The following is a 16,297-nucleotide window of genomic DNA, read 5'->3' on the forward strand; positions in this document are numbered from 1 at the left end:
AAAGGTTCCACAATCTACACAATACTAATGTGTTACTGGAGTTGATTCTCCCATCCATGGAGATCTTTATTTGAAAAGGAAAAGCTTGAGTGTTTTGGTAACAAGCCACAATTATCTGTTAAATAATGGCTTTCTGAATTTTTATATGAAAGGCTGGAAGGAATGTTGGTCTTGAAAAATAGCGCAATGGTAAAAAGAGGCAGCACTTCTTAACAATTATGTACTTGGTGTCATATAATGTAAAATCTTAGAGTGGGCTGTATAGTTCCTCACTAGAAACAAACCCTTTATTTCTGAATTGGCTGAATGTGTGAGAGAGAAAAATCTCCATCTTTTAAACCTGTGATATGGAATTATATTATATTTTTAAGTCTCAGACTGTCAGGTATTTAAAATTTAATAATCAGAAATGTAAATGAGCAACTGTATAATAATTCCTGGACAGCAATATTGAACAGTCAATAAATATGTTCTGAAGCTATCAGATTACTTTCTGTCTGCTTATGAAAGAAGTATTTTTTAACTCCCACTCTGTACTGAAATGAGTTGAAAACATTAAATCACAGTTAAAGGTAGCTCTACCTGGATTTTTTTTTTTTTTTTTTCTAGGCCAAGTTTCAAGACCAAAACCAAATTACTGAAATCCTTTATTTGAAAATCTTATGTACAGTGATAGGTAATCATTCAATCATAGAATGGACATAGTTGGAAGAGACACACAAGGATCATCAATTCTAACTCCTGGCTCCACACAGGACAACCCAAAAGTCAAACCATATGTCTGAGAGCATTGTCCAGATAAGCATATATAAAAATGCAGAAACCATTTTAAACTGTAAATACTACATTTTAAATACTTGTAGTTTAAATACTTATAGTTAAATACTTGTGGTTTTAATAGTACAAGCTTCTTTTCTTAATGTTTTGAAGTAGACTATTCTATAAAGGAATCCTTTTTCTATAAATGCATAACAGTACTGGAATCAGCAGAGTTACAAGTCATGAAGATCTGGAATACTGCAGCAGCCAGATAGTTGTTTTTTTGTTGTTTGTTCGTTTGACAAATATATTAAATGTGCATACAGGGTTTGTCAAAAATCTGTAGGGCTCTTTTCACAGTAGTTCTAATGAGGACTGAGGACATGGCACATTGCCTTGGCAGAAGTAAAGTGTATCACCTGGCTGTACAAGTTGTTCACACACATTAGCAAACCTGCAGTTTACCAGATGCCACTGAAACACTTCCATAGCTGAGCAAGTCTGCAAGACCTCCCACTCAAGATACCCGCTGTCACTTTCCCTGTAAGACGAATTTGTCATAACAAGACATGCTTATTGAGTTTCCCAAAGTGCCACAAAGAGGGAAAAAAAATAAAATAAAATTACTGATTGATATTTTTATTAATTATACAATATTTAAATATACACTATTATAAAATAATTATTAAATTATAAAATATACAATATTATAAAATATACTTATTTTATACAGTTATTTTTGGAGTAACTTTGAATACAAAATAATTTTTCTACCGTGACTGAATTCACCTGGGGAGGAGCCAATACATGTGCTAAATTTTTACTTTCTCTACACATAAAGCCTTTTTTTTCCCCAGAGTCATTTAAATATTAGAAGAGAAGAAAAGGTTGGGGTATACAAATGGCTGTTTTCACTCCTAGCCTTATGGAAAAACAAGAAGTTAGATATCTGACCAGTATTCTGTTAAAGTGAGGAAGTTCTTTGTTCCTCTGAATACAGAGAGCATTTTAATTTTTATTAAGTTGGAGAATTAACTTCTTTTGTTCAAGAAGTTAAAAATGTCAAAATTTCTTATTCGGACCTGAAAGAAACTTTTGCTGCCTCTAAGATCAGTGCAGCATTTTAAGTTCTACTTTTGGTTTATATGTAATATACATGCAACAGTAATAAAATGACTAGCTTATTTCAAATATTTTTATTCTTGAGTGACAAGTTTATTTTTAATTTTCACATATTCCTCCTGCCACTTACTCACTTTTTCTTGGACAGCAGTTCTCAGATTCATCAGTACTTAGCTCCCATTTCACAACCTGTCAAAGGGCTACTCAGGCAGAAAAGAACATATATAGTCTCTGTAGACTGAAAATTAGCGTACTCATAGTTATGTCTCCTCTTGGGAATTATCAATTCAGTAGCTGCTGAAAAGGCTGCCAGAACAAACAGGAGTCGTCTGTGATAACCAGGGAAAAAAACAAAATAAAATAAATGTAATATAATGCCAGAAATCTCTACTCCAGATGACCTCAATAAAGTTTTAAAGTTTCCCTGTTTCCATACCCCACTGATACACAATCACTTATCTTTTGAATTCAATTATCAAGCAAGTACTCAAGTACTCAAGCCACATAATTCAAAGCCACAGGACTGGATTTCTCACCAAACTTCAGAAATTAACAATGTAGCCTTCTACATGTCAGGTAGTCATCCTAAGCTTCCATTATACTGAAGGGAATAACTTGGAGATTTAATTCATCCCACCTCTGTCAGAAATCTTTTTTAGGATGAATCCACAATTACTCAGATAAATCCTATCCAATGTGACTTTGCCATAGAGCAGTCAGACTATTAAGGATTTAGGAATAAATGTAAATATTCCAAATGCATGCTTTTTTTTTCTTTTTTTTTTTTTTTTCTACAAACCTCCTTCGATGAAACACAGAAAATTAGAACTTCAAATGCCTTTTCTGACAGAATATGTTAATATCAGAAAAATGCACAGATCAAACTCTATGGGTTAATTAGGATTCTCCATGCAGTGTGGAATCCAGTGACTTATTAAAAATTTTTAATTTCTGATTGAGTTACTCCTAATAATAAATATAAAAAATATATTAAGAATTTTTTTTAAGTACAGAATCAATAGGGAAAAGTTGGGAGATTCAGTTATATTTAGCCTTCCTTATGAGCACCTTCACTAGATGATCTGACCTCTTAATGAAGGATTTTGTGATTCTGATTAGTTGATGCCTATAGCTCTTAAAAGATTCATGTGGACAATTCATAGAACTTATGGATTTCTTCTACTGATATTTTAAATGGTTATTCTGATGCTTCAAGGAAATACCTATTAGTATATAAATACAACACTGATATTTCCCTGCTACTCCCCACTAAATCTAAGATTCCTTTTTAGAAAACAAAATGATATTATATGCCAACTCCATTTAACGAAGGAAAACATTAAATTGGTGTTCAGCTAGACAACAACTGAATTTGTCTAGTATTAAGAAACAATAAAATTCTATTATTATACAACACATGCACTTTATCCAACACTTGTTTTTTAATGGTAGTTTTTTTAATGGAAAAACCCTCAACATAATTATGTTATTAATAGTTGCATGTATAAGAAGAGAAAAAAGATTTGTGTTTGTGCAGCAAGTCTTAACAGTGGAATTTTCTGAGGTGTATGTATTTGACTTTGTAAATGTACTAAACATGTAACCTTGCCCCCTTCCCCCTTTCTCCTTTCCTTCCTGCCCCCTTCCTGCCCCTCTGATTACTATCCTCTTTTGATAGTCCAGGCTGGCAGTGATAATATTGAAGAGAGAAGCCTGAAGGCTATCAAATGGGACTTTAGGGGACTGGAACGGTTAGTGGATGGAGCAGGAGTACAGATGGTGTTTTCGTCCATCCCTACAGTGGCAGGGAGGGGTACAGAGAGGACATGGAAAGCCCACCTGATTAACACGTGGCTCAGAGGCTGGTGCCAATGCAGAAATTTTGGTTTTTTTGACCATGGGGCACTTTACTCGGCACCCGGCCTGATGGCCGCAGACGGGTCCCTATCTCTAAGGGAAAAAGAGATCCTAGCCCAGGATCTGGCAGGGCTCATTGAGAGGGCTTTAAACTAGGTAAGAAGGGGGTAAGAAGGGGGTAAGAAGGGGGACGGGGCTGAAATAAGGCCTGTTGGAGCTGTGCCAGGGGGAACAATGGCAAGGCCAGGGGAGAAGGCAATGGCCCGACTGAAGTGCATCTACACTAATGCACGCAGCATGGGTAACAAACAAGAGGAGCTGGAAGCCATCGTGCAGCAGGCAGGCTATGACTTGGTTGCCATCACGGAAACGTGGTGGGACCACTCTCATGACTGGAGTGCTGCAGTGTCTGGCTACAGGCTCTTCAGAAAGGAGAGGCAGCACAGAAGGGGTGGTGGTGTGGCTCCCTGTATTAGAGAGTGTTTTGATGTTGTGGAACTTGAGGCTGGGAATGATAAGGTTGAGTCCCTATGGGTTAGGATCAGCAGGAGGGCCAACAAGGCAAGCATCCTGGTGGGGGTCTGTTATAGACCGCCAAACCAGGATGAGGAGACGGATGAGGAGTTCTACAGGCAGCTGGCAGAAGTTGCGAAATCGTCAGCGCTTGTTCTCGTGGGGGACTTCAACTTCCCAGACATATCCTGGAAGCACAACACAGCCCAGAGAAAGCCGTCTAGGAGGTTTCTGGAGAGCGTGGAAGATAGCTTCCTGACGCAGCTGGTTAGAGAGCCTACCAGGGGAAGTGCCCCGCTAGACCTTCTGTTCACAAACAGTGACGGACTGGTGGGAGATGTGGTGGTCGGGAGCTGTCTTGGGCAGAGTGACGACGAAATGTTAGAGTTCTCTATTCTTGGCGAAGTCAGGAAGAGGACTGCTGTCTTGGACTTCCGGAGGGCTGACTTTGAGCTGTTCAGGACACTGGATGGCAGAGTCCCTTGGGAGGTGGTTCTGAAGGGCAGAGGAGTCCAGGAAGGCCGGGCACTCTTCAAGAAGGAAATCTTAATGGCTCAGGAGTGGTCTGTCCCCACGTGCCCAAAGATGAGCCGGCGCGGAAGAAGACCGGCCTGGCTGAACAGAGAGTTGTGGTTCGAGCTTAGGAGAAAAAAGAGGGTTTATAGTCTTTGGAGAAGAGGGCAGGCCACTCAGGAGGACTATAAGGATGTTGCGAGGCTGTGCAGGGACAAAATTAGAAGGGCCAAAGCTCATCTGGAGCTCAATCTGGCTACTGCCATTAAAGATAACAAAAAATGTTTTTACAAATACATCAACACAAAAAGGAGGACTAAGGAGAATCTCCATCCTTTACTGGATGTGGGGGGAAACTTAGTTACAAGAGATGAGGAAAAGGCTGAGGTGCTTAATGCCTTCTTTGCCTGTCTTTAGCAGCAAAACCAGTTGTTCTCTGGATACCCAGTACCCTGAGCTGGTGGAAGGGGATGGGGAGCAGGATGTGGCCCTCACTATCTATGAGGAAATGGTTGGCAACCTGCTACAGCACTTGGATGTGCGCAGGTCAATGGGGCCGGATGGGATCCACCCGAGGGTACTGAGAGAACTGGCGGAGGAGCTGGCCAAGCCACTTTCCATCATTTATCGGCAGTCCTGGCTATCAGGGGAGGTCCCAGTCGACTGGTGGCTAGCAAACGTGACGCCCATCAACAAGAAGGGTCAGAGGGTAGACCTGGGAAACTATAGGCCTGTTAGTTTGACCTCAGTGCCAGGGAAGCTCATGGAGCAGATTATCTTGAGTGTCATCACGCGGCACTTGCAGGGCAACCAGGCGATCAGGCCCAGTCAGCATGGTTTATGAAGGGCAGGTCCTGCTTGACGAACCTGATCTCCTTCCATGACAAAGTGACGCACTTGGTGGCTGAGGGAAAGGCTGTGGATGTGGTCTACCTTGACTTCAGTAAGGCTTTTGACACTGTTTCCCACAACATTCTCCTCGAGAAACTGGCTGCTCGTGGCTTGGACTGGCGTACGCTTCTTTGGGTTAAAAACTGGCTGGATAGCCGGGCCCAAAGAGTTGTGGTGAATGGAGTCAAATCCAGTTGGAGGCCGGTCACTAGTGGAGTCCCCCAGGGCTCAGTACTGAGGCCAGTCCTCTTCAATATCTTTATCGATGATGTGGTTGAGGGGATTGAGTGCACCCTCAGTAAGTTTGCAGACGACACCAAGTTAGGTGCGTGTGTCGATCTGCTCGAGGGTAGGAAGGCTCTGCAGGAGGATCTGGATAGGCTGGACCAATGGGCTGAGGTCAACTGTATGAAGCTCAACAAGGCCAGGTGCCGGGTCCTGCACCTGGGGTGTAACAACCCCAAGCAGAGCTACAGGCTGGGAGATGAGTGGTTGGAAAGCTGCCTGGCAGAGAAGGACCTGGGAGTACTGGTTGATACTTGGCTGAATATGAGCTAGCAGTGTGCTCGGGTGGCCAAGAAGGCCAACAACATCCTGGCTTGTATAAGAAACGGTGTGGCCAGCAGGTGTAGGGAAGTGATTTTCCCCCTGTACTCGGCTCTGGTGAGGCCGCACCTCGAGTACTGTGTTCAGTTTTGGGCCCCTCGCTACAAGAAAGACATGGAGGTGCTTGAGAGAATCCAGAGAAGGGCAACGAAGCTGGTGAGGGGTCTGGAGAACAAGTCTTCTGAGGAGAGGCTGAGGGAGCTGGGCTTGTTCAGCCTGGAGAAGAGGAGGCTCAGGGGAGACCTTATCACTCTCTATAAGTACCTTAAAGGAGGCTGTAGAGAGGTAGGGGTTGGTCTATTCTCCCACGTGCCTGGTGGCAGGACGAGGGGGAATGGGCTAAAGTTGTGCCAGGGGAGGTTTAGGTTAGATATTAGGAAGAACTTCTTTACTGGAAGGGTTGTTAGGCATTGGAATGGGCTGCCCAGGGAAGTGGTTGAGTCACCATCCCTGGAGGTCTTTAAGAGACGTTTAGATGTAGAGCTTAGTGATATGGTTTAGTGGAGGACTTGTTAGTGTTAGGTCAGAGGTTGGACTAGATGATCTTGGAGGTCTCTTCCAACCTAGATGATTCTGTGATTCTGTGATTCCTTTTCTTTTTGCATACATACATTTATATTGTTATTATCTGTAACTTATAAATCCAGATTTATAGATAGTAACATTTTGTTGAAAAAAAAATATATCTTTCTCCTGACCAATTTTTGTTTCAATGAAAAAAATCGTTTAGAAAGAACATTCACAGTCTATTCTCAATGACATTTTAAAAGGAAAAATTATGAATAATGAATGTTAAATGATGACATTTTATAGAGATGAAGACCCCTGGTGCTTTCTTGACAGACTCACTAAGTATAAGATATTCACACTTCAGTACAGACCCAAAATCTGTTCAGAAATCTTCACTTCTATATACTGTCTGTTTTTTCACTCAAGACCTAATTAAGGCCACAAAGGTGAATACATCTGATACATATATATACAAGTACATTATTGGTCAACTGTAAATCTGCATTCTAACTAAAATAGATTAAGCGGTTGTTCATAAACCAGATAAAATGGTACTAGCATTGAGAGCTCATATTATCTTACTAATGTAAACCTTAATAATAAAATTAAAATCTTTACAAAGCAACAACAACAAAAACTTCCCAGTGTCTACCCAGATTTCCATCATTCACCTTTCCTCTGCATCTCTAGGTCTCTAAGGAAGTCTGCAGAGTGTTCATAAAGATAAAATGGGGGACAGGGATGTTCAAACACTCAACAATCAGCCTCAGGCAAAGAGGCTGTTGTGTTGATGCATGGGTTCCCTTGTCCCGGTTTTCGGAGGAGATTGATGGTTTCCTCCTCCATACTCCAAGACACACTTAGGGCTATTTTTATACATTTTCTAACACATTTCATAGAACTGCCACTCTGTGCTACATCCAACTCACTGTGTATGGTTCATTTTACATATGAACCACATGCAATTGTGCAACAATTGTTTGGTGCTCTCTTTGCCCTTAAACTGGTTTTATTCCAGTTATCAAGTCTGCATTTCTTTAGCTTTGAATAACTGACAATTGGTGATCTGTAGCTTTGGTGAAAAAGTAACTTTGGGAACAGCTACTTGTTACTATTGTCTATTTAACAATTGTATTTATATCACCTAATTATACAAAATAAATCAAAAATGCAACAAATTTTGCATTAAACACCTGATTTTTATTTTTTTATTGTTTGTTACAGCTAAATAAGCCAAATTAAAGAAACACCAAGACATGTTCAAAGCATGAAAACTCTCAGCTGAAAGATTTACCAGGTTAGTACAATGACTGTAACCTGTTACTAGCACTGCCATTTGTTTATGCACTAAGCTAAAGAATATATCTGAAAATGTTTTTGTTTGTTTTTAAATGGAAAATATTTTTTGGAATATTAGTAATAGAAGGAACAATGACAACCTGACATGGGAAGGGTTCAAAAGAAATAGGAATTCATTGGTTATAAAAGTTTATAAATGGGACAACAGTTTAAAAAATCCTAAAAAATATTCATATAATGGGGTTATAAACTCCAGAAAAAAAAAAAAAAAAAGAAAAAAAAAGTCAGTCCTGTTAAAGACAGACAAAAATAACAAAGATTTTGAGTTTATTCAGTTGAGATGTCTACCACGTTTTTTTCATTAGTTACCACCCAGTGAGTTCTTCTGAGTTACAAATATACACAGCTCAAATTACTGATGATTTAGGCAATTGTAAACTGTGTAACTACCAAAGCTGTGCATGGTTTATGTAGATATTTTTCATTCTGCAACTTGGCAGTATGAGTTCTGTAATGGCTTCTCTATCAGATGACCAATACAGAGTCAAAGGTCTTTGCTTGAAAGCTGTTTACCCTGAAATAATTTTGTCTGAGATATATGATTTCCTTTCTGCAAGGAAGAAAATCCAAACCAAACAACTGGAGAAGTCACAAGGAAATTACAGAAATGTAACTTTCAGTTTTCATTTCATTAAGAGAATGTAACTTTATAACATGAGTTACTCACTGCTTCTTCCCTCACTGCAGACTATGGCTACCAATAAATTCTGTAATACAAGGGTTACAGGATTTTAATGTTTTCTTAAAGTGTCAGCTTGTTCCATATTTCTGCTTCCCACAGAGAAGAACAGTACTTATGTAGACTTATTCAAATTTATATTTGGACATTTAGCACAGTAAATGATTACTTTGGATAACATTTTGTAGTGATAAGATGTCAGCTAATAGACTTGATTGGAACTAAGTCAGCAAATAGTTTTGCTTTCTCCTTTACAGGTCTTGAATACATAGAAATAGCTATAAGATGCTGAGAATCGACAGCAAAAATGTGTCTATTTTTATCAATACTTAAAAATTCATGTCAGGCAGAAGTCCATCTTGCCTTACAGGTTGAGGTGGTAAAATTCCATATAATGAGAAAAAAAAAAAAAAGTTGTATCAAAAAAAAATTGTCTCATAAGTAGCAAAAATTTTCTAAATTTGTGTGGCTAATCTCAAACGTGCCCTCTGCCCCAGAACAAAAAGTTTAAAATATTTGTTCATCTGTATGGTTTTGTATTACTTGCACTTGTGTTTGTGAGATAGAATGTAAAATCTGATGTTCTTCTTGCTGTTGAGATTCAGTCCTTTGCATTTAAGATTCAAGACCACCATCTGTAGAGTCTCATCTTTACTCTATAGACACATCAGAAAATGTTACAACTGAAATAAAAATGGAAAATATAAGAAATAAAAGTTCTTCAGGAAAGAGGAACTTTCTTTTCTTTCTTGTGAAATAGTTCATTTTCTCTAAGGCTCTGATCTTGAATAATACTAGACTATCCACAAAAGTTTTCAATGATTAGTCACTGTCTTGACAACCTCTTTCAGGGAATACATTGCAACTATGACCAAAATCTGAAATATAAAAGTGGAACCACACACAGGGTTGATATTTTTCTCTTAAGATGATAAAAAAAAATGAAGAAAGCTAAAGAATAACATATAATATAAACATATTAGTAATCTTATAAACAGCAGTGAAGAAAATTTAAAGAGGGCTCAAATTATTAAGGTTCCATTTTTAAATTACAGTATGCATAACTTTCATATCTTTTCCCACCATTTCCTCAACAACATCATCACTCAGCCCTTCATGTGAATGCCTGATGCATTTTTAGGAATGTGAAATTATAAGAACAGTCTTCCCCAGAAACTGAGTAAAAGGCTCATCAATGGAAGGAAACACTAGAATAAATTAGTTAAATTAGCTCATCTTTGATGAAGTAGTTATGAATAATTAATTCCTCAGTTGTAGTAATGTATCACCAATGCTTGCCAGGATACAGGTGGGTCTGGTCCTATTCATTAATGGCATAGAGTGAAGGATGTTTCTTTCATTTCAAAGTGATCCAAATGAGATACCTTTAAGCTCTGCAGAGAACAAAAACTGGATTCAGAGGGATCCTGACTGGTCGGAGGAATGGTCTGAAACTAGCTGGATGGGATTCAGTGGAAGTAAGGGCAAAGTGTTGCATTTAGCAGAGCAGTCAGTCAGACTCATGCAACTCAAGGAACCATCACACCAGCAGTTTTCACAGAATATCCTGAGTTAGAAAGGACCCACAAGTATCGTTGAGTCCAGCTCCTGGCTCCATACAGAACCACCTAAAAATCAAAATATATGTCTGATGGCATTGTCCAAATGCTTTCTGAACTCTGACAAGGCTTGACGCCATGACCACTGGCCTAAGGAGCCTGTTCCAGTACCCAACCACCCTCTCAGTGAAGATCTTTTCCTGACATCCAACCTGAACCTCGCCTGGTGCAGCTTCATGACATTCCCTTGGGTCCTATCACTGGTTACTAGAGAGAAGAAATCAGAACCTGCTCCTCTGCACCCCCTCATGAGGAAGCTGCAGGCTGCCATGAGGTCACTTCTTAGTCTCTAAGCTGAACAAACAAAGTGACTTCAGCCTCATACATTTTGCCCTTTAGACCCTTCACCACCTGTGTAGGCCACCTTTGGACACTTAATAGTTTTACGTACTTCTTATGTTGTCATGCCCCAAACTGCACACACTACTCAAGGTGAGGCTGCACCAGAGCAGAGCAGAGTGGGACGCTCACTTCCCTTCACCAGTTAGCAATGCTGTGCTTGATGCACCCCAGGGCATGGTTGGCCCTCCTGGCTGCCAAGGCACACAGTTGACTCACATTCAACTTGCCATTGACCAAACCCTCCAAATCCTTTTCTGCAGGGCTGCTCTCCAGCCTCTTGTCCCAAGTCCGTATGTATAGCCAGAGTTGCCCTGTCCCAGGTAAGAATGCAGAACTTAATCTTGTTAGATTTCATATGGTTGGTGACTGCCCAGCCATCTGATTTGTCCAGATCTCTCTGGTCCTCCTAATTTAGTATTATCTGCAAAAGAAAAAAGCTGAGGGCCATAATGGAAAACTCATACAAACATCAATGACAACAAACTGTTTCCAGCAATAAAAGCACTACAAGCAATTGCAATAAAAGCAATTTTAGAAGGCTGAGAAGTAAAAACTGTCAGGGCCCCAGACACCAATGAGCCCTAATGTCCCTGACCAGTCCCCCATGCTACCACTACACAGGCCAGGACCCCATATCAGTTCCCACAGCCATCAACTCCTGACCCCAGCAAGGCTGCAGCTGGGACAGTCTTCAGCTCCCCACAGCCTTGCCCTGTCCAGCCATGAGCTCTACTGAGCTAGGCCCACTCAAGGGCCCATATCCCTACCCAGTCTTGGCCAGTCTCTGACCCCAGGGAGGTGCCTGGTGAGACTGGTGTTGGGGCTATGTGGTGGTTTTACCCTGCTGGGCAGCTGAACTTCACCACAACTGGTCTCTCACTCCTCCTCCTCAAAGAAATAGGGGAAGAAAATACAATGGAATGGACTTAACAGCAGGGAGGATCACTCATGAGCTACTGTAATGGGCAAAACACACTCAACATAGGGAGATTAATATAATTTATTGCCTATCACTATCAGACTAGATTACTTGGGCTTCCCACAGGCAGTGGCTCTTCAAGAAGTGCTCCAACATGGATCTACACCATGAGGTCCATCTGTCAGGAGCAAACTGCTCCAGCACAGGTCCCCCATGGGCGGCAGCTCCCCCAGACCCTCTGCTCCTGTGTGGGCTCCTCTTCATGGGCTGCACCTCCAGCCGGAGCCTGATCCTATGGGGGTCTCCATGGGCCGCAGCCTCCTCCAGGCCACATACACCTGCTCCACCGGGGGCTCCTCCACAGGCTACAGCGTGGAGATCTGCTCCACGTGGGACCCATGGGCTGCAGGGGGACAGCCTGCTCCACCAGGGGCCTCTCCACAGGCCACAGGGTAATTTCTGCTCCAGAACCTGGAGCACCTCCTGCCCTCCTTCTGCACTGACCTTGGGTGCTGCAGGACTGCTTCTCACTCCTCATTCTCCCAGCTGCTGTTTGTGGTGGTTTTACTTGGGTGGGCAGCTGAGTTCTACCTCAGCCGCTCTCTCACTCCCTCTCCTCAAAAGGAAAAGGGGAGAAAATACGATGCAAAAGGCTCAAGGGTTGAGATAAAGATGGGGAGATTGCTCAACGATTATCATGACAAACAAAACAGACTCAGAGGAGGGAGGTAGTAAGATTTATTGCTTATTACTAACAAGATAGAGAACTGAGAAATAAAGGAAAGAAACAGAAAACGCCTTCCACCCATCCACCCTCTTCCACCTCCCCATGAGTGGCACAGGGGAATGGGGGAATGGGGGTTGTGGTCAGTCTACAGCACTTCGTCTCCACTGCTACTTCATGATCACTCTATTATCCTGCTCCATCATGGAAAAGAAAAAGAAAAGAAAAGAAAAGAAAAGAAAAGAAAAGAAAAGAAAAGAAAAGAAAAGAAAAGAAAAGAAAAGAAAAGAAAAGAAAAGAAAAGAAAAGAAAAGAAAAGAAAAGAAAAGAAAAGAAAAGGAAAAGAAAAGAAAAGAAAAGAAAAGAAAAGAAAAGAAAAGAAAAGAAAAGAGAAAAGAGAAAAGAGGGAAGGGAAGGGAAGGGAAGGGAAGGGAAGGGAAGGGAAGGGAAGGGAAGGGAAGGGAAGGGAAGGGAAGGGAAGGGAAGGGAAGGGAAGGGAAGGAAGGGAAGGGAAGGGAAGGGAAGGGAAGGGAAGGGAAGGGAAGGGAAGGGAAGGGAAGGGAAGGGAAGGGAAGGGAAGGGAAGGGAAGGGAAGGGAAGGGAAGGGAAGGGAAGGGAAGGGAAGGGAAGGGAAGGGAAGGGAAGGGAAGGAAGGAAGGGAAGGGAAGGGAAGGGAAGGAAGGGAAGGAAGGAAAGGAAAGGAAAGGAAAGGAAAGGAAAGGAAAGGAAAGGAAAGGAAAGGAAAGGAAAGGAAAGGAAAGGAAAGGAAAGGAAAGGAAAGGAAAGGAAAGGAAAGGAAAGGAAAGGAAAGGAAAGGAAAGGAAAGGAAAGGAAAAAGAAAAAAACTCCAGTTAGCATACTTGTATATCATTTGACATAAGGACGCTTACATTTAGGCACTTCTACAATAATAAATACAAACTGAAACTTACAACCTCTTTTCAGATTCCTTTTATTCAACATTTCAACAAGGAAAAATATTAGAAACCATGGTAAGATGAACATTTATTTTAAAAATACATTAAGCAATATTCAGTATGAATTGTCCAATTTTTATGGCTAATTTAATGTGATGGCTGTAATGTAGACTGTTTTTGCATAAATTTCTGTAGTTTATGATTTATATATGCCAGTAAATACGCTGTTAATTTTTTGCTAAGTAGAATGATTTTTTGCTAGTAGAATGAGAACTAAAAAAAGGGTCTTTACATGAGTTCAACTTTGTATTCTGAAATTATTGTGTTTTGTGACTCTCTTCATAGAAGTGGCATCTTATAGTAGCCACTGAATTCTAGGAAAAAGTGATTTTGTCCAATTTCTGTAGTCTCAACAGATGCTGCAAGAGACATTTCCACAAAGGAAGTAGATTAATGACAGTCAAATACAGAGGTTAAACCCCTGACCTCTGCATCCTGATGGGGATTTTTCTTAGATATGTCTGTTTTTCCATGTAATGGTGAAGGTTTTTTAAGTGATGAAGAAAAGCTTCTCAAAGGAATAAATAAATTAATTAGTAATTAGTTGGTCTGATTCAAAACATAAACAAGTATAAAATACATATATAACACTGTTGATAAAATAATTACTTGTCTAAGTAATCCTAGGGTGTAAGTATTGCAAAATCAGCTAGAAAGACCAGATGTTGCATAGAGCTCACTTAAGACACGCTCCTATGTAAACAAACAACTCAACACAAAATCTTTTGTGTTGTTCTTCTAATTCCTACTCTGTAGCTACTGGTGGTTTTGTCAGATCAAAAAACTATTCCCCTGTTGTCACACAAAGAAAGGATGACATTTTTTCAAACATAAAAGTGTGTCTCTGCAAATGTTTCTGCTATATCCTGAGGAGTTCCTAACTTGGCTTTTTCAGGGCTCTCACACATGTTTTTTGCCAGGTTAGTTATTTTGTCAGAACACACCTAACGATAACATGGTCTATACCAACAGTAAAGCACTTAAAAGTTAAATCACCAAAGGTACTCTTTTGTTGGCATTTTTGGCTACAGGTATAGTAGAAAGCATGCTTGGGAAGGCTCCTGGGCAGTGGCTAGTTGGCACAGATCAGTCTTCATCTAAAGTAATAAACTTTTTTCTGCCTCCAAACTATGATGGCTATATGTAAAGCCCTATTCGAAATGGCTCCTGTACATATTAAATGCCAGAGCATGCTTAGGAATTGTTCAGAAAATTGCTAGTTGGAGTAGAATAAGTATACATTAGGCAAGGGTTGAAATACGCCTATTTATATTTCAGTTCTGGAAAGAATTTACAGTATGAGTACAGTTACAACTTCTGTGTCTCTACAAAGAGTTTCTCCAACAAAACAATGTGATGTGTGTGCATGAATACACATGTAGGATTTTTTTTTTTCAATTGTAGTTATGCTGGTAGAAGATTTTTTAATCTAGATTTTGTTACATCTAATAGCAAAGACAACACATGAAAAACACACATTTTCTCTCTGTGTTGATCTCTATGGTCAGCTTTGTATACATGAATGTATGTATCAAGCGTGTGTGCTTACTCAAAATATGTTCTCAGCCTCACAGCTGGCAGTGCGTAGGAACATGGAGATGCAACAGTCTCACCTCTATTGGGCTGTTGGATTTGGCAGTTCCTAAAAGGCTAGAAGGAAGATTCAAAGCCCTTGGAATTGAGTGGGAAGAATGAGTTCCATCTTGAGCAGTTTCTTGACTGGGTAATTCAGGTCATTGGATGTGAACCTGTGCCAAGAAGAAAAGAGAAAGGTGAGTGTTTGGTGATTTCATTCCGAATAGCACAGAGGCAGCTGCTTTCCAGGGTGATCTATCATTCTGGGGAAGTTTCCTACTTTCAAAAATCAATATCCATGATCTTGCAGATAGAAACTTCTAAGGATCATCCAGTCACTTCCTGATGTTCCAATCACCCCTTTTTTCTTATCCATATGAGCAGTAGCGATGTACAGAGGAAAAACACTGAACAGGTCAAGGGTCTCTGGTGGCACGGATGAGAGCAACAGGCTCTTGAGAGTTATCTTCTGTAATCCTTCTGATTAAGGAGAGCTGGGTAGGAACAGACAGTGATGTCAGACCAACGCCTGACTGCATATTCAGTGTCACTATAAGAGTTTTGACTTCTTTGATGATTGTACTTCATTTGAAGATTAAGGAGTACCACTGGGAAGAGATGGAATACAACTAATAGAAAGTGGGGAGAACGTATTTGTGTACAAACGTGCTAACCCAGTTCAAATGCTTTTAATTGTTCATTAGAGGTGAGCACCAAGCCCTGAAATAATTGATTAAAACATGACAAAAGAGGTACTTAGAAAGGTAACAGGAAGATTTTCACATTTCCTCTCAGAAAAGGAAGGTATTTTCTTGCTTTCTTCAAGCTACCTGCAGAACTATCATTAAGCTAATAAATAGTAGTTGGGAAACCAACATGAAGAACTGGAAGGCCATGCACAGTCTGAAGTTTATAAATCACTGGAATCCCAGTGACCTGGTGTGATAGAATGACCTGCGCACTGTTATAGATTGGTACAGGATATTTGTGGAGGATAGGCAAGGAAGAAGAGGAAGGGAATTTACACTTTCTGTAAAGGAGTTCCTTGGCTGCGCAGAACTCCAATATAGAATTGGAGAAGGGTCTGTTAAATGTCTACAACCAGATATGAGGGAAAAATATAACTGAAAACATTGTGGTGATCTCTGTTGCATGCTGTACAGCCAAAAGGATAAAATAGATCTGGCTTTCTGGAGATAAACTACAAGAGTCACCCTGTAAAAGACCCTTATCCTCGTGACATTATCCAGCTGCTTATACTTCTGCTGCAAGGGTAGCATAGCTTTGTGAAAACAATTCAGAAAGTTTTCACATTGCATTTCTTACAATTAG

Source organism: Cygnus atratus, chromosome 1 (genome assembly GCF_013377495.2).
Source record: "Cygnus atratus isolate AKBS03 ecotype Queensland, Australia chromosome 1, CAtr_DNAZoo_HiC_assembly, whole genome shotgun sequence".
Classification (NCBI taxonomy): Eukaryota; Metazoa; Chordata; class Aves; order Anseriformes; family Anatidae; genus Cygnus; species Cygnus atratus.